Source organism: Corapipo altera, unplaced genomic scaffold, assembly GCF_003945725.1.
Source record: "Corapipo altera isolate COAL_440 unplaced genomic scaffold, ASM394572v1 24, whole genome shotgun sequence".
In the NCBI taxonomy this organism is placed as follows: Eukaryota; Metazoa; Chordata; class Aves; order Passeriformes; family Pipridae; genus Corapipo; species Corapipo altera.
The window spans coordinates 1165367-1190138 of NW_020884903.1; the positions used below are offsets into that span (position 1 = coordinate 1165367).

General features: G+C 39.5%; 1 long non-coding RNA gene across 1 annotated transcript; it reads right to left on the reverse strand.

Annotated features, from left to right (window-relative positions):
- Positions 1–15628: 15628 nt before the first annotated feature.
- LOC113950704 lies at positions 15629–23854 on the reverse strand. Its single transcript, XR_003528859.1, has 3 exons — positions 23764–23854; positions 18855–19016; positions 15629–15941 (listed from the first exon to the last, which is right to left on the reverse strand). It is a non-coding gene; the product is annotated as an uncharacterized LOC113950704 (long non-coding RNA).
- Between the last annotated feature and the right edge of the window lie 918 nt (positions 23855–24772).

Consider the following 24772-nt stretch of genomic DNA (forward strand, 5'->3'; position numbering starts at 1 on the left):
TATGATTAAAAAAATTACAGAGGCCCTAGTATACTAGGGAGTGAGTTATCAAGAGGGATTTTAGAATAAGACTAGGGAATTCCTGCAATGTAATCTACATTCTTCCTTTGAAGCATGACTAGAGAAAATAACAATTGGTAGTACCAGCAAGTTGTGCAATGCCAGTATTTAGTGTTTAGCTTTCTTGCCTTCTCAAAGGTCAGTCTATTCTTCTAAGAATTGCTACCTAAATACTCACTGTTTCATCTAATCCTGCTGCTTATTTAGAAGCATATATTTAATATTAGACAATTTATTTATTTCAAAATGCTGGAAATACCTCAACTCAAATCAGATGGGTCCTTCCCTTTAGGAGCAACATGCTAAAGAACTCACCTTCTCTGCAAAGGTTTATCGCACACACCTTACCTTCACAGTTAAATGCCACCAAGAGTGTCTTCTCAGCAAATTTCAAAGACCATGCAAAGCAAAAATAAAAAAGAAAGAGCATAGTAAAGGAGAAGCTTTTATAAAAGTAGGTCACAACCAGCCCTAGTTTTTTATTCATTAACATTTACCCGAGAGTGTCCAAGAGCCTCATATGTTCAGTGTAAGAAAATATATGAAATAGTAAATCTATTGAGGAAATATTTGGTGTTTCAGCTGTATCAATGTTGGCCCTGCTGTCTTTCCAATCTATCAGATAAGCAGTAACTTGTAGTAGTTCAGCTTCAGTTTTAATCACTTTATTTACTACAGGTGCAGACGGGTCACACTCATGAGAAAGGCTGAGTCATGTGAATTGGATTTGGTATAAAACCCCATCTCAGCGCTCAGTTCTGTCTGTAGGGAGTGAAAGTCTTAATCAAAAGGTTTAGGTGTGTCTAGCATCATAGTTGTCGCTGATCAAAATATTTAGTCTAAAGGATGTCCATGTAAGCTGTTAGTATTGTTATTAGCAGGTAGGTGAATTAATAGGTGGTTGAATTTTGCTTCATAACTGTCTTCATGGTTATAGCATTGCTGTTTAAAGACCAATAGTTGGTTAAGCAAATATGCTGTGTGTAGAGAAGCAGCAAGTTGTGGCTTCTGCTAATGTGCTTGAAAATAGCTAAGCATCATAGGACTTTGTGGGTTGGGAGAGAGGAAACATGAGATGCTGTGGTCTGAGCTAATTTGGTATTAGCTAGGGTAAAGATGTAGCTATTATAGGCAGAAAAATCTAATTGCTCACCATGTTTGTATTGTACCTTATTATGGTGACTCCGTAGAGTACCTTTTGACTGTTTTTACTTCTGAGGGAATCTCCCTTTGAAATGTGTTCCTTGAGGTATATGATTTATTATGGTGCTGTCCATTAGTGCCGGCTTATATAGCAGGAGGTAGCAGTCTGCTATGAATCTGAGTTATGAATTGTTTATATCTTTTCTATTTTAAAACTCTGTTCCCAATTTCTTTTGGCTATGTCTGTTTGTGATGCTAAAGTGACTGGAAAGCTAAAGAGGAGCAGAACCCAAGTCTGTTTGAAACTGAATCTGTATGCCCTTCCTTTAGGGGAGGGGAGATGATAATAAAAATATTTTCTTTCTATTTGATTTTTTTTTTATTTATTGAACTAATGTCTGTCCTTGGAGCAAACTGACCTTAAACATCAGTTAATGTATGTTAGTAGAAACTTGACCCTCTTAAATATAGCTATATAATGTGCTGAGCTATTCTGTTGTCCCTTTAATAGGCCTCCAAAGACATGGAGTTTGAATAATAACCTAAATCTAAGGCTGTTACCAAGTGACTACAGGCCTAATCAGCTACCACCACTGGGAGTAGTTAAAGACAAAACTGTCCCCCTTCTTTGTAACTTCTGTGTATTATTTTTGTTTATGCTTTAGCATTTGTTGTCATGATGCTTTTCAAGGAAAGACGACAGTAAAGTTTCTCTCAGCCTTAAGGTTGTCCTTTGGGTTTGACACGTGATTCTGATAACAGCTTGGAGATGAACTTGGTATTTACTGGACCAATACCAAGCCAGTAGCTTTGAAATGTAAATTTTCTGTTTTGTTTGCCCAAGAAGTGGAGATGAGCACTGGTAATACAGGTCTATCTTGTCCTGGGAGTACTTGGTAGTGTGCCTGAGGGAGGACTACCTGTAGCTGAGAGCATTTCATCACCTCCAGAGAGATGTCTCCTGGCTCTACCACATTGCTGAGGGACTGAGGGGCTCTGCTTGGGTAAAATGCAGTAAGAAAAGGTGATGCCTTTGCCCTTGCCCCCTACTGACCTCTGGCTGTCTGCTCTGTTTTGCTGCCCCAAGATCCTGTCTGTGACTCTCATTCCTTTTCACTTATGGAATAACTGTCTTAAATCCAATTTGCCTCTTTTCCTCTTAGCTGTGCAGTAAGTCTGCTGTGACTTTCCTTAGGCTTTTCTAACTGCTTTAATAAGAGCATGGCCTTGGGAGATATCTTAATCTTGGAAGCCAAAAGGGGGATATTGGGAGGGGAAAATTGCTTCCTTAAGTTGCTCGCTCTGATCTGCAGAGTGGATTTGTAGGTCCTCTGCAGACTGCTAACAGGGATAAGTCCTTGCTGTTCTCTGTCAGATAATCTTTCCTTGCTTTTGGGATCCTTTTGGTGCTGAAAGGAATTCATGGATATGCAGCGTAAAGGGTTTCCACAGTTAAGGAAAGAGCAATCTGATTTATACTCTGATATTGGCACACATAAGTTTGTAAAAATAAAATGTATGTTTAGGTTATATAAAATGTATGTGTGTATGTATATGTACATACACATTGTGTGTGTATATATCTCTGTATACAAGCTGTAACTTAAGATTCTTATTGCCATAGTGTTTACTTCTAAAAAAACCATTCAATTCTAATACTCCCAACCCAGAGCATTTTTTTGAGAACTCCTTTATTAATCATTACTTTTTGTAGAGTTCTTTATTCCTTTTATTGATGTAGAATGTAATGGTGCCAGTCTGCCTTGAGATGTTAAGACAGACTATCAAAAGATAAATTTTCTGTAAGACTTAGTTCAAAGAGATGTATTATTCTTGCAGCTCTCTTCCACGTTTCCAAATATGATCTCATGAATTTAAATAGATCAACTACAGTTGATGTCTCAATCTATTTGAATTGCTTCTGAAGCTACTGATCATATGCTTGTCTCCTTCATGCTGGTGACACAGCTGCCTGTTCATTCAAGGCCCAGCTTCTGAGATTCTGGTATTATTCTGTGGCACTAAACTGGCTCTAAAACTGGTAGCTCTTATAAGTAATCAATGCTAGCTCACTCTTGGCAAGGATTTAATCCATACCAGGATTTTGATGGAATGGTTCAATTATTCTTTCTCTTAAACTTGATAGTCAGATGCAAAAGGAATAAAGGAGATAGGACAGTTTCCATAACTCTTAATGATATTGTGCCTTGCTCTGCAATTAATAGTGTTTATAGCTTTATGTAGTCTTTCTTCTGCCTCCTTGATATAGAAAGGTGAATTACTGCTTCCTAAAAATCCATAATAAAGAAAAAATAACTCCTGTAAATACCTTCTTTATAGTTCATTTGAGCAGTTAAGCATAGTATGCCTTCTCTCTTCAGTGACTGAACAAAATTCGAAGCAGTTTCTAAAGAAAGCATGAGTCTATACATATGCTGGAGGTGTATTCCACATATATATATATTACAATTGCTTATCTTGTAGCATTAAGTAATATTTTCTTTTCCTGAGAATGCTTCTGAGTAATAGCCTTGTTAGAACTTCTACAGAAACAAGCTTGACATTTCAGAAGTTCCCATTTCTTTGTTCCCTAGAGTATCTCATCTAGCAGGTGCTGTGTATTTCCTTTTCCATCCCTGCCATCCTCTTGTATTCGCATCACATTTGAAGTGGAGATGACTGACCTGCATAACCCACAGAAAAGCCTCCTCTTCTGTGGGCATCTGACCTGTCTGAAAACGCACAAGAGACATTCAGCTGTAGAAAATTAAAATATCTCTGAGATGTTTATGACATGTTAATTTTGTTTCAGTATGAGGGTAGTAACTGCCTACAATAATTCTGACATGCTGCACAAGCCACAGCATGTAAGAAATGTTTGCATAATATATACCCAGAGCTGTTGTTACTCCTCAAGAGTATCCTAGCAAATTAAGATTTCATTCATGGGAAAGTTATCTTTCAGGATTGCCAGTTCTTTGAAGTCTCAACAACAATCACAAAATATATCAAAGCAGTTAATTTGTTCCTGCTGTACTCAAGTGTCTGCAAGCATGTGCCTTAATAACTTCCTAATGGATGCTTAAGAAGTTGTTCTGTGTCCATAACTGTAGGAAGCAGAAGAGTCTCAACATGTTATGGCTAAAACCCATGAGTTTAGTTAATGGGGTTAATAGGCTGCAGTGAGAGGTCAGCTTTTTGCTGTCTCATTTGGGAATTCGTTGTCAAAGACAAGTTACCTGGTATGTCCCAGTGTTATGCTTTTGAAAAGAAAAACAAATTTGGGGGATAGAAAGGAGAAAAGATCTGCATTTAATGTGATCTGCTTTTGAAGGTCAGTAAGTTGGATGACTGAGTGTAGAACTGAGTTCTGTCCAAAATCATGTTTCATCCTGTAACTTGTAACTCTGGGTAGATTGTGTGGTTTAGTAAAACACTGTGTAGTACCAGATTAAATTTATTCACCAAACTTTCATTTTCTTCTAGCAGTTTATTGGGATGCAGTCAGAGGTAATCTTCCTCTCTGTCCTGCTGTAAGCTCCTTTCCTAACCCATCCCAAGAAAAATGATGCAGGTGCTGTGGGTAGTTACTTCCCTGTATTCATGGAGGGATCATTCCAGCCCAACACATCCTGTTAAAAGAGAAACCAGAAAAAAATCACTACAGAGGTTTTAGGGTTTTTTATTTTTGCAATCTGAGTACAGCTTTCATAGTGATAGCTGGAAGTAGGTTGCTCTTAGATCTTCTGTTGTTTATTTAAGAAAACTACTTTTTGTTTTGTTTGGTTGTTTTTTTTTTTTGGTCCCCCAGACAGAGGGCGTAAGCACAAGAAGGGCTTGGCAGAAGCATGTTACAGTAGGTGTTCTTTACTCTTATGTATAACATATTGCAGTTATACAGATGGAAATATGTCCTCTTACTCACCCCCTTCAGACCCCCTCCCCTCCCCCCAAAAAAAACCCAACCACACAAGAAAGTCAAAACTCCAATACCTTCCACATAACAAACAAACAAAAAAACCACAACCCACAAACAAACAAAACCCCCAAAAAACCTCAAAACGAAACAAACACCCCCCAACCTCCCACAAACAAACCCTAAAAAAGTCAAACCAGACTAAAACACAGGGAAAATTTTGAGAACTTAATAAGCATCAGCTTGCCAGAGTGAATAGAGAAAGGAGCTTCAGGGATAGCTGTTTTCTTTATATCCAACAATTATTCTTCAATTTGAGAAGAAAACTTCTTGATAACAGTCAAGTATCACAAAACTTTTTGCTCTGCTCATCTCCTAGGCCAAAAAGTAATGTATAAATTAAATGGTAGTCGACAATTCATACTTGCATGATGATATAATAGTAATGTGTTGTATAATTTCACTACAGTCCAGTGTGTTGTCACTATTTCTGGCTTTAATACAAAATTCAGAGTAGCAATTTAGGATTATTGTGCTGTATGGGGCTATATCTATAATAGCATGTGCTTCTTCGGAGAATGCAAAAAAACAGCCTCTCTTCTGGTGCTGGAGTGTTGGATACCGTCTTTGTGTCTAAATGTGGTGAGCATATGAATGTGAAATATAAGAGGAGATTTGCCAACTGCTGATATCTTTCTGATTTCTCTGCCTCCATATGTCTTTCCACTGGCTGCCTCTTACGTCACAGTTTCCATCCCCCTGCTCAGATGCTTTTATATAATTTTTGGAAAAAGGATCTGTGTTCCTCTAACAGAAGGCATACATAATGTGAGCTACTTATTGAAATAGAAACACTTTCTTGGACCATACATATACATTGATTTTCCTGCGCTGTCCCTTGAGGGTACAGGTAGGGAGGCTGGGAAGAGAGAGCATTACCTTTTTATATCTGACTAGATCTGCAGTCCTTCAGTGCAGGGTGAACCACAATGGGAGCGTGACTCTGCAGAAGTGTGTGTTTACGTGACAGAAAAATCATCCTTGTTGTGATTCAATGGTTCATCCCGTTTACATACACCAATACCCAAGATCATTTTTATTAATCATCCTTGAAAATTTCCCAAGGAGGTGTGTGTAATGCAGGTTCTTAAATGTTATTGAAAAATATTCAGGTTTGCAGTCAGGTACGTATGTTTCTCCAACAAAAGAATGGAAAATGCAGTTTCAAACACTTCAATAAAGAAGTGAAAGACAGTTAACTTGCAAAGAAATATTTAAGCTACTGACCTAAAACTCTTGTTTAAATACAAAAAAAAAAAAAATTAATAGCTTGAATTCTGCAAAACTAAATCTCCATCTAGTATTTGTTTGTTTATACAATAGGTACAAACCAGACCTTATTATGTATAATGTATAGTGTCAAACCCAGTGTCTTTAGGCAACTATAAGTCTAGCAACTGTGTTCAATATTAAAATAATTTATTATTCTTTGTTTAAAGAACAGATTTTTTTTTTAAAAGATATTTGTTAAATAGGTGCATTTGTTTCCCTAAAACTATCTCCAGTCTCCAAGCAAGCAAAAAAAATAAGATGAGGTGATTTTTTTTGTTGGACAAGAGGTGCTATCTCTGCTTCCTCTGGAGAGGAACATGCTGACATTCAGCAGTTCAAAGCCTGCCTCTTACCCACCTTGCAGCTGACTGCTGTGGCTGAAGGAGGACTGGATGCTGTGTGGTGGTTGGATGTTCCTTTGCAGCACTTGCTGCACAGCTGACAGATGCCCTGGCTATACTGTGTTCTGCCCAAGGCTAAAGAATGTGTGAGCCTGAGTCCTTTCACACTTCTTGTCTGAATAGTATTTTTGTAATTGGCTGATTAGCAAGGCTTCAGGCAAGTGTGAACTAAGGACTTGACATTAAGTGGCTTGGATGCTCATGCAGGGTTTGGAAATATGTATAAATTAAAACTCATGAAGGCTCAGCTGTTCAGATAGGGTATTCTCTCTGTTCAAGGTTAGATACAGAGTCACTTAAGATGGAGAATTCCAGATGTTCTTGCGTGCTTGTAGAATAACATTTTTTAAAACAGCGAATAATCCATATTTGCTTTTCAAAGTAGATATGAGGTACTTAAGAAGAGCCATTAATCTACTGAGTAAATCCTTTAACTTGCAGACAGTCACTGTGGCTGGATGCTACAGGAGACCATCACAAGCAGAGGCTGAGGTGATGTAATGCCCTGTATTTTGGATTAAAGTTTGTGTTCTTAGTTGATAGTGGGAAAGCAGACACTTAAAGTATTCTGACTTGTGAACTACTGCTGAGATATGGAGTTTGTGGAAGTGTAACAAGAAATTGTCTGTGATAGAGTAAGGCATCTGGACTATGCTTTCAGAAAGCCACAGCTGTAGGCTTTGTAAATCTGACAGAGTTAAGCCCTGCCTTTACACACAACAAGTGCTTTAATATAAAGATAGAAGCACCTGTGGAAGAGACATCCATCCTGTATGGAGCTTGTTTGGTCTGTGGATGCTTCAGAAGTACTGATGTCAAAGGATAATGGGGATGCCAGGTCTGGCTGAACTGGTGGGAGCTGAGGGTGTCCTGGTGCGGAGGGCCTGACTTTGAAGCTTCTGCTCAAGTGAGGGGGAAACCTTGGTTACCAGAATGATATATTTTTCAAATCAGTCTTGTATTTAGCCCTCCCATCTGTCTGTTAAATGAGGACTGCCTTTGGGAAGGAGTAACGAAGTCAGGACATCCCTGCTAGGCATGCTGGAGAGAAGCTAATTGTGTGTAACATCATGTTTTTTAATTATTACTTCAGACCCAGTATTTTAGTTGCTCATGTATCAGAAGTGATTGAATCTTACCTTTTTAAAGAATGGTGTTTACTTGCATAAATGATAAGCCTACCAAAAATCAAAGTGATCTCAAGTGTGTGCTGATTATGTTATGCAAATTCCTAAGATTATCTTGGGTAACACTCTTGTTTCATTTTAGGGAGTATAAAGATGCACTTTGAAATGCAGACTAATGTGCCCAGATGAATTGCACCTTAGCTGAGTTTTGTTTCACTTGGGGCTGTGGGGAGTGAGACAGCAGAGATTACAATTAAACCAACTGAGAAGGTATAGAATATCTGCTTCTGTTACACCTAAAAGATCAGTACAGTATCCAAGATAATTACTGTTTAATGGTTGCTCAGAGATCTTCATGAAGAAATGCAATGACTGGGACACATTTTATGGGTGAGTTGGCTTTCTGCTGCAGTGGGAAAGAGGCACAATCATCATATTATTTTAGTCAGTGTAAAGAAACTTCTACAAAACCTCTTTAACACAATGTATAATGACCATAACACACAGGGGAGCATGTATTATTTGAGGGAGGATGGTTTATCTTGCATATCCAATATTTTTTCTAATTATAGTGTTTTAAACAACGGCTAGTAAAGCAAGCTACACAAAATGACCTAAAAGCTAATAACTGCATTCCACTTCAGAGGAATGGTGGTGTTGGCTTTCCTTCTCCACCATGTAGTAATGTCTTTTAAGATACTGTAGTCACTATTATATGCATACTGCATGCTAAATGCTGAAACTCTATCCACATACAGATATGATAACGGTAGATCATTAAATACAAGTCAAGCCTTTCTTATCTTTCATCTGTACTCTGGGAACAATTCATTTACTGGTGTCTGACAAAGTGTGGAATTGTAATTAGCCACTAAGGAAAAATTACCTTTGTGTCCTCTGTGAATGGTGGGTGTTTCTGTCTCTAATGTCTTTCCACCAAACATAAATATTATTCATTTCATAGTTGCTGTTTCTCTTATTTTCACCCTCCCTTTCTTTAGCCTCACTTCTGTAGGGGAACAAACCCTTTAAATTTAGTCTTGGTAAGGATTTAGCAGCCTACTGGTGAATAGCAGCTTGGAATGCTATGCTGATTTGTTACTTCATCTACTAGTCAGAGAAAAATAGACATCACCAAATACAGTATCAGTTTTGAGAGGTGTGAGTTGCCTCCTTTTGCTACTTTTATACTAGGAAAATGGAACTAATAAAATGCCAAGAAACCCTTGAACTTCAGTACTTCTTGATTAATAGATAAAGCTACACAAAAAGAAAGCAACTGAAGAATTTACTACACTCTGAGTGGGCTTGGTTTAGACCCTGAAGAAACATGTAGGTATAGACAAGAGAACAGTGATGCTTTTGATTACTCATTCTCTATTCTGGGTTAATTAACTATGGCTCTCTATTCCCTCCCACCTTCACCCTTCCTGTTGTCCCTGTATTAAACCTCTAAGAAAAAGTAAGATGAGACAGGATAAAATATGCCTCAGTAAAATAATTTTCTACCTGAAGTCGTATTGTACAGATGAATTTTGTATTTAAACTTGGTTCCTCTTTTCTTGCTACCATTTCTCAACACCTGCAACAAAATGTCTACCTCATGAAGGTGCAATAAACTGGTAAGGGGGGGAGAAACTTGGACCCAATAACTTCTGTGTTTTCTCTTGATTTAACTTAATTTAGTTTTAATTCATAGAGAATAAAATGAACAGGTATTGTGGCATACTGTGATGATTTAGATGATACATCTTCACGCAGAAATACTGTTTGTAAGAGTATATTTATGGCAGGTTCCTTGCCTTGTTGCATTGTCTTCTCCTTAACATTGGGGGAGCTGAATGCTGAAAAGGTGTCTATGCAAGAAAAACATCCTAGCATGGCAGGATGTTTTAAGCATGGGTTACCAGAGGGTGATATTGTTTAGAGAGAGATTTTTTTCTGCAGCATCCAGGTCTTTTGGCTTCAAATGCCTTTTGGTTTGTGTTCATCAGATTATTTCAGTAAACTGATAGCTTTATTTGAAAAGAAATAGGGGGAGTACTGAGGACCCAGGAAGCCATGTAGATCTTGGGTAAAGCACAAGAGGAGAATTATTACAGTGGCCACGTGCCTATGCTTGACCAGGACCTGGTAAACCTTCCATTTATCCCCAGCATTCTAAGCTGCCTCTCTGTACCTAAGATGCAAGTCTATGTCTCGTGCTGAACTGCATTTGCATCCTGCTCTCCTGTAACTGGTTAGCAAGGGAGAGGACTTGTGCAGAAAGCAAGGCCCATAAATAGAGTTTTATTTTCAGCTTCCCAGACCAGTGCCAGCAAACTTCCATGTTACTGTCACAGCTGAGGAGTTTCCGACCTATCTGATGAAACAGAACTGTGTAAAAGCTGTTCTCATGGCTTATTTTCTGTGCAGAGAGGCTGTTTTGCATGAGACAAAGTGGCTGTAGCAGATTTGAACATCATCCCTCAGAGGTACTGAGGCAGTGTCACCCATTCAGCAATTTCCTGTGGCACTTCTCTGAAGTGCAAAAACTGTTTCTGGGTGGAAGCAAATGTTGTCTGGCTTCCAGGGTATGGGATCTTAACACTGTCAGTGCAGTCAGCTGGGCAAAGGGGAATTTTATTTCACAGTAGAATTCGAGCTTAGAGCAGCAGAGTTGAATTTTGTATTGCCATTCGCATTGGTAATTTCATTCTTTTGAGACTGAGGAAGGAAGAAGCATCAGAAAGACTGAGGTCTTAGGCAGCATTTAGCCAACGTCTGCATGAGGCAGGTTAGCTTTCCTTCAAGATGCTTCTAGACCCTTTTGATCAAGGCTGATGCTAGTTAGGCACAGTTAGTATTGATTTCCAAACTTTGGCATGGGACTGAGTGTGAGGGGAGCTTGCCTTTGGAGCTTGTGCTTTAGAACTGTGTTGTTTCAGAGCTGCTGGCTGGGATACAAGTGTCTGCATGAGTTCTGTCTGTCAAAAGACTGAAAATGGAATAAACAACTTATCTGAAGAAAGAACTTTCTTCATAGTTTAAATGTCTGAGATGCAGGTGGGTGGCCTTCCAGCTTCTTGCAGGACCTCCTCAGGGTGTATTTCAGGGCTCTTTAAGTGCCATGGGGGCAGGAACCTTTCTTATTTTTATAGACTGCAGTCTTCAGCTCTTGGCTGCCTGCCTTGCGCTGGAGCTTGTTGCTGGTAGACAAGTATTTGGTGTCACATGGGCTAAATGGCTTGGCAGAGGTCAGAATAGCAGTTGGAGGGGAGACTTGGAGAAAACTTGGGGTCCTCTGAGACACTGCTAGCACTCAAGATGTCCAGTCACTTTTATTTTACACAGGTGCTGAAATGTTTGATGGACTGCTACCACTCCATCAGCCTCTGAGGAGTTCAGGCAGAAGAATCCTGAGCCCATAATTATTGACTTGATGACAACCACACAATGGATGTAAGGACTTGCAAGTAGTGTAGGGATGGCTGGGTAACAGTTGCATCTCTAATCCTTGTTAAGTGGTGGGATTATCAACTAAAACTTTGTGGTAAATATGCACATATGAAGCAATACAGGTTTAAGAGTGAAATAGTGTAGGCAATGAACTGTAATATTGTTGAGACTACCTTGATATTATGTATTGAAAACCATAAAAATTATCTATTATCTTGTAAAGGGCACTGAAGCTTCTTTCTATGTGATTCTTCTATATTCAACATGAGTTGCTGCATTTCTCTTTGCTACACTGATGACAGCCCATGAAATCCCCACTAAAGGCTACTGTGCAGGCACAAATGCAAGAGAGATGACATCATTTTAAGTGTTAGTTCAGGGGTGGAAAAAAAAAGACCGACAAAACCATCAACAAATGTCCACCATCACAGCATCTTGTTACAAGCTGTTACCTGTTTTAATGAATTTTCATAGTGGAGCAGCTCAGGCTGAGTGCAAGACAGGGTTTGTTTCAGCTTGTTATGCCTCAGCTGCACATTGCTAATAAGACACTTCAATGGGGTTTATGAAGTTTTAGTGGCATGAATCTTGTCACTCTACATGCATGAAACCCTTTCTGATTCATCTTCGAGCATCTAAATACTTGTTTAGAGCTGACTTAGATGCTGCATTCTCTGAACTATTGTAATAGCTGCTTACCAAGGCTTTGCACAGCCTTGAGGCCTAATTTACATGACAGCTTCTGAAAGAGAAAAAGCTTTCTCAAGTACCTTGACTGTAGAGTGTAATGGTGTCTCAGCAGCTGCTATCCCATTACAAGTACTGAAATGCACAAGTGTTCTACAGCAGTTGTATGTTGAAAGAGATTCTCTGGGAGACTTCAATACTGTTCTTTTCTTCTAGTTCCTTGCTTGGACAGTGAAGACATGAAAGCAGTGGCAGAGCTTCTTTTTGTCAAAGCTGATGTCAGAGAGATATTTGAAAGTAAGTTTCATGCTGTTTCAGGATGAAGTACTGCATTAGATAGTGCCCTTTATTAAGGATCATCTACTAGCTGATCAGGGACTCATCATATCACTGATTAAACACTCTTCCAGAAGGACAAAATCTTCTGTTGAAGCCCAGGCACAAATATCATGGATAATAGCTGATTTTATAATTAGTTTATGACCACAGTGCTTCATCTCCAGAGAGGAGGATCAATCTATTTCTATAGGCATTTGGCCTCTTCCATTCTAAAAATCTTTGTTAGTCTCTTTAAGGCTTTATATTTGACGTACAGTCAACAAAATTCTTAAAGTGTAACAGAATACAAGAAACATAGATATGTCTAGTGAAATTGCATCTGAAATATATGCAGGTATTAAAACATCCTTTTTAAAACTAGTCTAATCTATGGAAGAACATCCCTACATCTGGATTCTAGAAAGAATGTATAATAACCTTCTTGTGAAATTCAGTGTGAGTTTAAGCTTTTCATCTTTAGCCCACTGCAAAAATAAGTCGGTTTTGTGTTATTTTTTTTTAATGAGGAGATAGCTGTACTACATATATTGGATTGCCCAACATTAAAATATGTAGGCTGTGTGTGAATTTTTTGGGCTTTTTCTATTTAATTTTGACTTTTTTTCATGGTTGTGGGTTTTGTGGGGGTGGGAAGGGATCTAGTTTTCCTGCAAAATTTGAACAAACATTTTGGTTGTCTTGGAGAGCAGATTTATGAAAAATATATTTGCCTACTTTTTTATAGCTTCAGTGGAAAAAACCACAATGCTACCATGACTTGGAAGGACTTGAAGTCAAGGCAGGTTATAGTCTGGGGTTTGAAGCATTTTTCTCATGCAGCTCAATCCTGTTTAGTCTGTAGAATTTATTTACTTAGATGTCTTCCTCAAAAGGTGGCATTTCTTTTCAGCTCAGTTGAGCTACACTGGCTGATGAAGAAATGTTCTTGGTTCTCTGGGCTTCTGTGGAATTTGCCTCTGAAACAAGTAGGGGGAAAAAAGTATCCCTTTGTTCTTTCAGTGCCTTCACTGCTTTTATCCAAACAGTATGGATGAGCAAAACACATTCTCTGCAACTTTACTTCAGAAGAGAAGGAAATGAGATGGAGTGAATGGGAGATGTTAAGATAAATGAGGATGTAGCAGCAACTTACTGTAGAAAAAACTGTAATGTATGCATGGAAAGGGAAAAAAAAAAAGGTAGTGTGTGCTAGTCTGATTAGATGGCAACATGTCGCAGTTACAGGAGACCAGAGCTTCCTTAGTGATTTGTTTCTGGATTTATTCATTTTCTGAGTCTTTTTAGTCAGGTTATTCTCTACATCTGAATCTCTGTAAGTAACTACCGCTAAGCAACATACTTGCAGTCCCTTGATTAGGCCTATGTCTCTCTACTGCTTCATGCTGTGAAATGGTATGCTTATGCTTTAAAGTATGGGAGACACAATCAGGGTAAGAGTAGAAGTCAAGACCACAGTATAGTAACTAGAAACAGGGGTTCAGTCTTCAGGCAGGCTCTCCAGAGGTTTTTAGATTGAGCTGTTTGACCTGCTTGGAGCTCCCTGTAGTGAGTCCAACTTCAGAGTGAACCCAGACTGAACTATTGTAAGAAATATTTTTTGATAGCTGTTGGACTTTTTTTTTTTTTTTTTTCCCCCTCTTCCAGTTCCTTTAAATAAGTACTTCAAGCCCCAGAGAAGAAATAGCAGGAGGATCTTGGAGAATCTCCAGCCTAGGAGGAAAAAGTTTTGGAGTTATAAGATGAAGGCGATAAAACGGGAGTTGTGTAGGAGTCAGCATCAAGAGATGGTCCAGGAGCCGGTTCAGGTGGATGAAAGCCCAGAAAGAGCTCAGCAACTCTGCTCACCAGGACATCTGGAGCAAGGAAGAGGCCATCTCTTAGCAGCACAGACACTGTCTCCTGCTCAGCAGCCCCAGGGAGAGAACAATATCCATGTGCTGCCACAGAGGCAGACAGTGCAAGGAGGTATGGCCTCAGACATGGGACCACAACAAACAGACCAGGGATGGGAGGCCCCAGAAGTCACCGTGAAGGTGCGGCCCCAGAAGATGAGCCAGGAGTGGGAGTGCCCGGAGGTGACTGTGCAGGTGCAGCCTCAGAAGCCAAGCCCAAGATGGAAGGCCCCATCAATGACTGTGCAGGTGCAGTTACAGCAGCAGGGCCAAGGGCCATCTCTCTCACAAGTAACTGTACAGGTACAGCCCCAGGAGCAAGGACAAGGTACTGCTGGCATCAAAGTCATAGTGCAGCTGCAGTTGGTCCATGACCCAGAAGAGGTAACCTGCCTCCAGGACCAAGGAGAGGAAGCCCTAGGTAATGAAGAACGGTGGACCTCGAAACGAAATCAGGGAGAGCCAATGACAAGATCTGAAGGTCAGAGAGAGCTAACGGTAGTGGAGCTGCTGGAGCAGGGGGTCCTGAACCAAAAGGAAGATCAAGGAGAAATGGCAAAAATCCAGCAGGACCAGAACCAAGAGGAAAGAGCAGAAGTGGTGGAGTTGCAGGTGATGCAGGCTGGAGACAAAGCAGATCTGGATGCGATGATGACAGAGGAGCAGCTGCAGGACCAGAGCCAAGAGCAGGAACAGCTAAAAGTAGAACTACCCCCACAAAAGGAAGACCAAAGAACTACAGAGATGAGGCAGGAGCAAGGTGATATTCAAGAAGAGCCCAAGGGGATGGTGGAAGACCAGAAGGAAGACCAAGGACAAGAAGTGTCTAAGAAACATCCACAAGAGGTTCCAAATTACTTCGTTGCTATTCCAATAACAGATGATCAGGTACTTTGGAGTAGCTATTCTATCAAAACAAACAAAAGAAAACCCTTAACTTTAAACTTACACTTAATTTCTTATTTATATTTGTTGCAAAGCTTGTTTACAAACCAAGAGTGACCAAATTCTGGTCCCTTACCTTAAGTGGTGTATTCAGTCTGGCTAGGATGGAGTAAACTTCCCCATAGCAGCCCTTTTAAGTGTAGTGCTTTTTTTTTTTCTTTTTTTATGGATAGAGTTTTGTCCATAACATACCAATGTTTCAGCTACTGCTAGGAAAAAAAATACTTTCAGGATTACTACTACCCTTTCTAAAGGGTCAGAGGTGTTGTCTCCCATAAATAATCTTCTATTCTGTAATTTTTTCAAACAAAAGCAATGGCTTTTATCATCTTGCATTGTCCCATCCTACATTGTCTTATGGTTGCATTTAGTAAAATGGTATTAATTTCTTTGTTCATCTTCTTTTCCACTGAAGCTCACAAGGGAGAATGAGAATTTTCTTCTCTTCTACAGAAGATTACATGGAATTGATCTCTTTTCTCCATCTTTTCTCCAACGAACTTTCCTGAGATCTTAGGCAGACAGTTAATTTCAAGAACCCATGTGTAGGGTCTTTATGATCATACTTTATCCAGATGTGCTCTATTCTGTGCTTTCCATGTTTAAACAATGTTGAAAAAAGCAAGAGATGATTTCACCTCCATACCATTAGGTACCAAACCTAGCTACAGAAAACAGTGGAAATCCAAATAGAATTATTTTCTTCTAGAGACTTTGTGGGGGACCTAAAGCATTCCAGTTACCACAGTAAAGGCTTCTTCCAAAATATGTCAATACAGACTTGCAGGGCTTGGCTACTACAGGTACTATCTTAAGATCCATAGAATTAATTCCAAAAAGGATACAGGATAGAGACCGATTTCAATGAACAAAACTTTCTTTACAAGGTAGGGGCTTCAAGCAAATCATAAATAACTTCTGCATTACTCTCTGTACTTGTTAGTGGGGAAAATGGTAGTTCACATTGAACTACTTCTTCCCATTTTGCTGGTATGAATTTTGAAGTGCACACAAAACTTTCTGGAAGAAGGATACAGAATGTCTCATTCTCAAAACAGCACTGTTAGTACTTTTATGAACAGGTTTTTTACCCGTTAACCTTTCATAGACAACTGTGGCCTGCTGATTGGCAGTGTTTTGTTCACAGCTGCTCAGAGGATGCAAAAGCATAAAGAGCTCTCACTTTGTCCTAGTACCTGCTGCATCCCAAGGGGGCTTGGCTGGAGCCCTACTCCTCTTGCAGAACAGCAGCACTGTAAGGTAGGACATGCCCCATGCCTTTACGTAGGGGCAGCAGGTGACTGTGCACTCAAATATACTATGGAGAGAAAGAAAAGTTCTGGGTGTAATGACAAGTAGCATACTATTCCACCTGACAGAGACAAGCAGGGGAAAGTCTTAATTTGAACCAGTAACTACTGAGTCCCAGCTAGCATGGGCAGAACTGAGAAAGAGTATATAAATTGTATGGATTATTAATATTTATAATACATATATATATGCATCTTGGGATATCTTCTTATAAAGCAAATGTAAAAGGCAAAACCTGAATATTAACTTGTATGAACAGAGTGAAAATATAACCCTCTACTACCAGCTCCTGCTGTTAGTTTATGGTACTTTTTCCAGTGAACCAAATGGATATTGTTTGTTGCAATATATAACTTGATTCCTTTTGTGTTCCCAGTTTAAGCTTCCACGTGGTAACTGGCATGACTGTATTTATGCTGTTGAAAGGCAATAATTAAGTAGGATTGCTATATCTGTTGTACAGATTTTTTTTCCTTTGTTTTTTTTTCCAGTGTGACAAGCAGCTGCAGTACAGTAGCTTGCTTTGGCAGGCTTCTGAGTTTTTGTTTTTGCCTTAGTTAAGTGTAAAAACACTATGTATGTGTTAGAGGGAGACGTCAAAAAGTGCCTTCCTCTTGGTAGGCAATTATTTGCTATGGCTTTGTCTTGAGTAGAATGATCTTTGGAGGTTATCTGGAGGATGGCCTCATATAACTTTCAGTGATTCCTACATATGACTGGCTTTTGAGAGGTGAACAAAAGTGCAGAGCACATCAGGAAGATAAATGCCAGGAAGGGAAAATAACTGTGTAAGCTGAAGACAATGTTGGCAGGCGAACAAATGGGTATAAAGTGGGCAAAGAATAAATCTAAGCTGGAAACTGGAAAGTTTCCTACCATCTGAGGAATGAGATCATGGAACAGCTTGAAGGGTCATGAATGCCTAACTTATTCTGGTATTTTAATGAGATTTGAGTGTCCTAATATATGGCTTATGACCACATCCTGTACAGCTCTGTGAATGTCCTTCCCCTCTTTATCCTTTCTCTCTTTTGATTTTTCTCTTCCAAATTTCTCTGTTCTAACACCAGCCCCAGTAATCTGACAGCTCTGACATCCCCAGTTGGATGCTCTGCCCAAGATATTGCCAGTTTATGCTCCTCTAAAGTGATACCTTTAAGGGTGGCGGTGACCTGAGACAGCCCTGTGTGAGGCTCTGAAAGAAACTGAAGGGTGCAGTTCTGTAAGGATGGTATGTATATATGCAGAGAGTGAGTAAACAAATCATAGAATGGTTTGGGTTGGAAGGAACCTTAGAGATCATCCAGTTCCAACCTCCCTGCCATGGGCAGAGGAACCTTTCACTAGACCAGGTTGCTCTGAGGTCCATCCAACCTGGCCTTGAGCACTTCCAGGGATGGGGCATCCACAAGTTCTCTGAGCAAACTGTTCCAGTGTCTAACCACCCTCACAGTAAAGAATTTTTTTCGATGTCCTTCCTGTGCTGGAGGCCCCAGAGCTGGATGCAACACTTCCAGGTGGGGTCTAACCAGAGCAGAGTAGAGGGGCAGAATCACCTCTCTTAACCTGCTGACCAAATGTGTGTGTATACATACATATATGCACATATTTCAGATATGTGACCATTTCAGATGCTTTTATCTATAAAGCAGATGCTCCTTACCTTACTGAACATACAATGTGATTACCTGTTACACTGTAGACCTTCTATATTACAGAAGGGTTTTAAAGATGTTGTTAGTTTTTTGGGTATAATTATTTTGCTCTAATTATACTTTTAAGAAAGCTCTCCACACGACAGGGCCTAGGGCTGTCTACATTCTTCTCTTTCAAGAGGACAAAGGAAAAGCCCTGTTCCAGTCCTGGTGGGTGCACAGCCCTTCTCTCTTTGTGTCTAAGCAGGACTCCAGGAGGCTGCACACCAGACTTGGACTGGGTCGGATCTAAGAATATTGTGGTCTCAGGCATTCAATACTCCATTAAAAGTGCTTCCTTCCTGTTCCTCACATAATCCCCCCACACTGCTCCAAAAAAAACCAACCAAACAAACAAAAAAAACCCCACTAGCTATCTCATCAAATACACAGCACTTGTAGAAAAGTGCTACAGACTGATACACTAATTAAAAAAAAAAGGCTGTAGAGAGATAAGGTAGATCATTCCTCATGGGAGAGGGAACACGAAGTTTTGAAGAAACATGTGAAGCTGACAAAGAGAGGTAAGAAAAAACATTAACATCGCTCTGTAATAGTTACATGTTTACCCGAAGGAATTTCACTCCAGCTCAGCTTCCCAGGTGTCTGTGCTTCAAACTGAGAAGGTAAAAGGATCTTCTTTCTTATTTCAAGGATATTCTTGGAACGATTGGACAAGGGAGGAGAATAGGAGGCTGTTTTGTGGAATTGCTGTCAACACGTAACCCAGTCTGTTGAAGCAAAGGTTGCAGTTTGTGTGGTCAGACAACTTGATGGCTTGATTCCTGCTCCCTGTTTTCACAATCTAAACATGTGCTGTAAATAGCAGGCTGCAATAAATTGTGTTTTAGTTGCAGTAGGAATTAACGTAATGTAAGAGTCATTTCGGTGATGTATTTTTCACAGTGACAAATGTACTGTAAGTTTGTGAATTCAGGGAGTTTGTATCTTCAAATGGTTATTTTAATTGTTTGTGGCTTTTATCCTCATGTTTATCAGAAACTTGCTATACTAATCTCTTCTGACGTGCAGACTGTGGGACTATTTACTGGACTGCACAATGACTGCTGAGGCTGTATGTAGAAAGATAGCAAAACAAAAGCATATTGACCCAGCTGTTTCAATCTATGTAAGAATAAAGTGGAGCTCCAATAAGTGTGAGCACTTAGGCATGTAAGCCAGAATTTCCTCGGTGAAATAATCTGAAAAATCTCTAAATGACTTGTCTGTAACAAAGGCTTCCGCTAGGTACTTAGTCCCTGTGTGATTGAATTCTTTTCTCTCCTGCCTGTTTCTATGACTGACTTATAAAACCTAAGAGATTATATCGAAAAAAAAATCTTTGGAGTCAGCTGTGTAAAGGCACAGATCCACAAGAGCCAGAAACTGGCCACACAGCTCTAAGAAACACCAGCTCAGAAAACAGCATGTTTATCCAGTCAATCTACTTTGTTTGCTGCTACGTTTTCCTTTTGGGAAGAGATCTCAGTTTAATCTGTGATCAAACTTGTAATCAGAAAATGGCATAAGACTAATTATGGAAATGCTATTCAATTTCCATAGCCTATTAACAACTGACAACTGCATGAAGATCCCATCAATATTTACACAGTGCTGTAAGCTTAAATCTAACATGCTTAGGGTCAGATTCACATCTACTTTAAAATCTAGGCATTGGGGTTCACAGGAGATGTATGAGTTTAGCCTGTAGGCTTTAAAAGAAGGAAAAGAGATCAATCAATTCCTGAAAAATTAAGTTTGAAAATTGCTATATGATGGATCTAGGGGGTGGAGGGGGTTGGTTGTGTGGGTTCCTGGCTCAAATATTGAGTTGCATTTTTGAGTGTGTAAGGCTTCAGCATTCTGAATTTTTCAAGTAATATATGGGCATTCCAAAATGAAAATTTGTTCCCTGTTTCCTCTTTCTGCATTGCAGATTTTGGACAGAATTGAAGATGTCCAAGAGCACATATTCTCTAAAGAACCTGACCTGTCGCGAGCTCTTCTTCCTATTCAAACTATGCACCTTACTATAATAGTAGCTCACTTGGGAACAGAAGAAGAAATAAAAAAGTAAGACTCTTGCAAAATTTAAGTGCAGCCAATTTTCTTGTAATTGTGGTAGCTTTACTGCTGCTATTGTGAATAATTGTTTTATTAGAGCCTACACACAATTTTTCCAAGACCTTTTTTTGATTGGTTTCTGTCTTGCTTTTAATACCTCTCAGGAGTAATCTTTACAAAAGCTGGATGTGATGATGCATCAGAGGTCGAAATTTTGTGTATCTGCCATGGGGTGAAGGGAAAAAGCAATGTTTCTATAAATGATATTACTACTTTTTTACTGTGTTACTACCACAAATTAGTTCAACAGATGTAAGTTTTCTTGAGAAACCACAGCTTTTCAGATCAATTATATTTGTATTAGCTGGAAAAGGTTAGCTGTTAGGACATCTTACATTAAGAGGAAAACAACAAAATAATCTGCCTAATTCCTTTCCAAGTTGCTCTCTTGTCTAATTCAAGCTGTGGGCTGTTGCTGTGGCCCTGTGAATCAAGAGGATATTGAAAGATGGCTAAGGAAAGATACCCTGTGGTCAGAAAGGCTAGAGCTGCTAGGAGGGTCGAGAAAGCAGAGCCAGTATGCTGCAGGTTTTTTCCTCTAAGACTTATGCTACTGTACCCCACTAGGAAACCTGAGACTTCTTGATATGAGGAGGCAGAAAGGAAAGGCCCTTATATGCCAGGGAAGGCATTGTGTGGTAGAGGTGGGGACCTGGTGAGAGCAGCTCTTCCTCCAGGGGCCTTGGCACACATCAGCATAGGAATGAAAAACAGGCCTCAACACCACATGAGTGTCACACAGGATTTGCTTGGGTTTAAAGCAGAATGCCTAGCTGGAAAGGTGTCAAAAGAACCAATATGACTAGAAAAAAGACCCTTCTGCCCATACAGGCAGCACCAGTTAAACACGATTAAGATGCACGTGACAAGTTTGTATGTGCCTTATTTTAAAATTGTCTCTGTTGTACACTCCAGGGACTCTTTTGGAGTGTCTGAGTGGGGAAAAAAAATAGGAGTGTTATATGTGCTAAGGAACCTCATGCAGAAGATGATGTACAGTAATTCAGTAATAAAAACCTGTACCAGTGCTGCTGACTGGGCAGGCTGTCATTCAGGAGGATAGGAAGCTAGTTGAGAGCAGCAGTAAAAATGGGAATCAATTGGTTAGGGAGGTGAGTAGAGCTAAGTAGTGTTAATGAACTTAAGAGTCAATGTGTGTCTGTAATGTAAAAATAATGGGCATACCTAATGAAAAGCAGATCTGCCTTGCCAAATGCTTTTCACTCTGTATCTTTCACCTACCTACGTAGCTCTTCCAAATGATGCTGTAGTTCAGTGGCTACTGCTCTGTGCTGTCACATGAAAGAATGCCTTAAGCTGTTAGGCTGAGTATGTCTCACTCAAGCTAACAGCACTGCTGATACAGGCAGCCCAGCCCCCCACAGGGGGAGAGAGACATCTTCAAATCCCATGGCAGAAGCTGGAGAGGAACTTCTTAGTTGGTCATCTAGTGACTGGACAAAGGGGGATGGCTTTAAACTGAAAGAGGGTAGATTTAGATTAGATACTAGGAAGAAATTCTTTGCTGTGTTGGTCCTGAACAGAGAAGTTGTGGATGCCCCATCCCTAGAAGTATTCAAAACCAGGCTGGATGGGATTTTAAGCATCTTAATCTAGTTGGTGTCCCTACCCATGGCAGGGTAGTTTGAATTAAATGATCTTTAAGGTCCCTTTCAACACAAAACATTTGATGGGAGAAATTGTCCTAGCAATATTTAATGGTTGCTTAGACATTATGGACTTAGATGAAGGGCTAGAATAGCACTGCTTGTTATTAAGGCAGAAAAAACAAGATCCTTTACAAAGAATTAATTCCCTTTCCACCTTGAGTCCTGTCCTTACTAAATCTTCATCTGCTGAGTCCCCAGGAGCCTTAGAAAGAAGCAACTCTTATGTGATTGTAGCTGTTATAACTCCAATGTAGTAGTGAGGACTGTTCATAATGTTGACTGTTGTTGGCTTAAGTGGCCTTTGTATGCATTAAACACGCAGTATTTGTTAAAAGTATGAAGCCTTAGTAGAATGTTTCTGCTCAAACTCTGTTTGAAGACTGATAGGATCCTCCTTCCTGAGAGACCAGGGTAAAGAAAGGTACTTGTAAAACTTCAGCAGGTTCTATATTACTGAAAGACTTGGTGCCTATATCTAGAAATTTAAAAGTCATGCTTTTTCTGTGTCTTTAAGAAAAATGGTTTAATTTGAAGCTTTAATGTCTTTGGGTAATTCACTTTTTTGAAATTTCTGTGCACAGCAAGGTGCATACCTGAACTTTATTGTAATGTGACATAGAGCTGACAACAGAAACATCAATTTGATATTTTGTTAGCTGGCCTGGAATAGGAGAATAGAATGGAAACAAATGATAGGTGGGAGAAAGAATTCGTTTTAGTTTAAGAATAAAACTAGTGAACCAGCTGAAAATGGTGATAATTAAAAGTACATGACACAAATCTAAGTTCAGTTTGTCCCTTTTGACTCTTCACCAGCATATATTCACATAGCTTTTCTGGCATGTTAATGTTTTGAGTGTTCACTAGCAAAATTCACTTCTAATATATAATCTAAGGTTGAAATGAAAGACACAATGTATTTAAAGTCCAACTGTTACAAAAGCATTAGCAATTAATTATAGTGTACCTGTTACACTATGCATAGTGCTGCAGAGGTTCAAAATTGGGTATATTGACTGGTATTAAAAATATAACAGTATTTTCATATGCAAAAAAGCTATTAACTTTGAGCATTTATATATTATTTTTTAAGGGCTGTTCTGGCGCTGAAGCAGAGCAAGACTAAAGTGGAAGACATCTTGCAGGGTAAAGACTTTAATATGACATTTCATGGGATTGGACAGTTTAATAACCAAGTGCTCTATGTGAAAATGTTGGAGGAAGATCAGAAAATGCTGAACAGAATTGCAGGTAAGTATCAAATCTGACTCTACCACTTGTGGTAACCAGTTTGTAGAGTCTGTTAGTTCTTGTAAGCACTGGCCCAAGCTGTTGTTCACAATTGTCATGCTCTGCCTTTCCTCTCGTCTCTTCTTTTTCCTAATTGTTAAATATGAAGCCAGCAACCAGGTTAGCCCTGCATTAGGGCTAAAATAGGTTTTCTGTACATATTTGAGACAGATGAGGCACAAAGACATTCAATATGTCAAGATCCCACAGCAAGGCTGTCCTAGTCTGTCCTCAGTCAGGACGTCACAGGCCTGTGGTGTACACAGTCTTCAAAGAGACACCTCAAAGCTGGGGCTCTGTTCATTCTAATAATCTGAAAGCCTATTAAGTGTTGGCCACTTCTGAAAATACAAGGACTTCATTTAAATTGGAATATGTGTGAAATCATGAGTACCTCTGAGACTGAAGATGACAAAAAGCAGTACTTGTCTGCATATGCATGTGTAGCACCAGCAAATGTCTTTTGCTTCCACTGTAGAATGTGAAACAGAAGTGTAAGAGTAGCTTGTCCTCTGCTCTGACTTCTCAAAGCACTGATGGGTTTGTGGAGATGTTTGGCCTGCTTACCTGCATCTGAGTACAGTTTCAGAAGGGCTTGGTACTCTCTTCCTCTCCACTCTGTTCTGCTTTTAGGAGCTGCTTTAGCCTGCAATCCAGAACCTAATGTGTGTCCTGGGCTTCTACTCCAACAGTGGAATCAATATACATTATTTTTCCCTGCTGTTTTCATACTAAGCAAAAAGGAAGCATGGTTCAACTAATGCTTCTCAAAAAGACATCCAACAAAAAGACGCTATGTAATCTTCAAATGACTTCTCAGAACAGTCTGTTTTCTTTCTGTTGATGCTGTTTCCTACCTCCTCCAGTTCTCAGCTTTGATATAATAATTCTGCTCTCTTATCCTCCTATTTACTTTCCCTTTTAAGTAGTCAGTGTTGCAACCAGACAGAGGATGCCTGTTATGAACAGCTTCTTTCGCTCAGCTAAATAAAATTAGCCACTTCACTATCCATTACCTCTTGCCTGACTCTGGCTTTCACTTCTGTTATTGTTCCACCCATTCCAAAGATAATTTTGACTCAAGACAGCTGTGCTTTTGTTGAAAGTACTCTGATGTTGTCCCTACTTAGTAGAGCTACAACCTCAACAAACTTGCCTATGCACAAATTGTTTCTTCTAAAGTCTTTAACAGGAAGTAATCTGGACTGGAAGATAACAAAGTAGAAATCAGATAATGCAATTTCCTATAAGATCGTGTTTGTTATATGCCTGTCAATAACATATATATAATTGGGTGCCATTGAAAGAAGGGCCTGATCTGCCTGTTTTGAGAGCCCTACCTTGGCTTTCTCTTTACTCCTGAAAGATGCAGAAGTGAACACCTCATTTCTCTTGTCTGAATA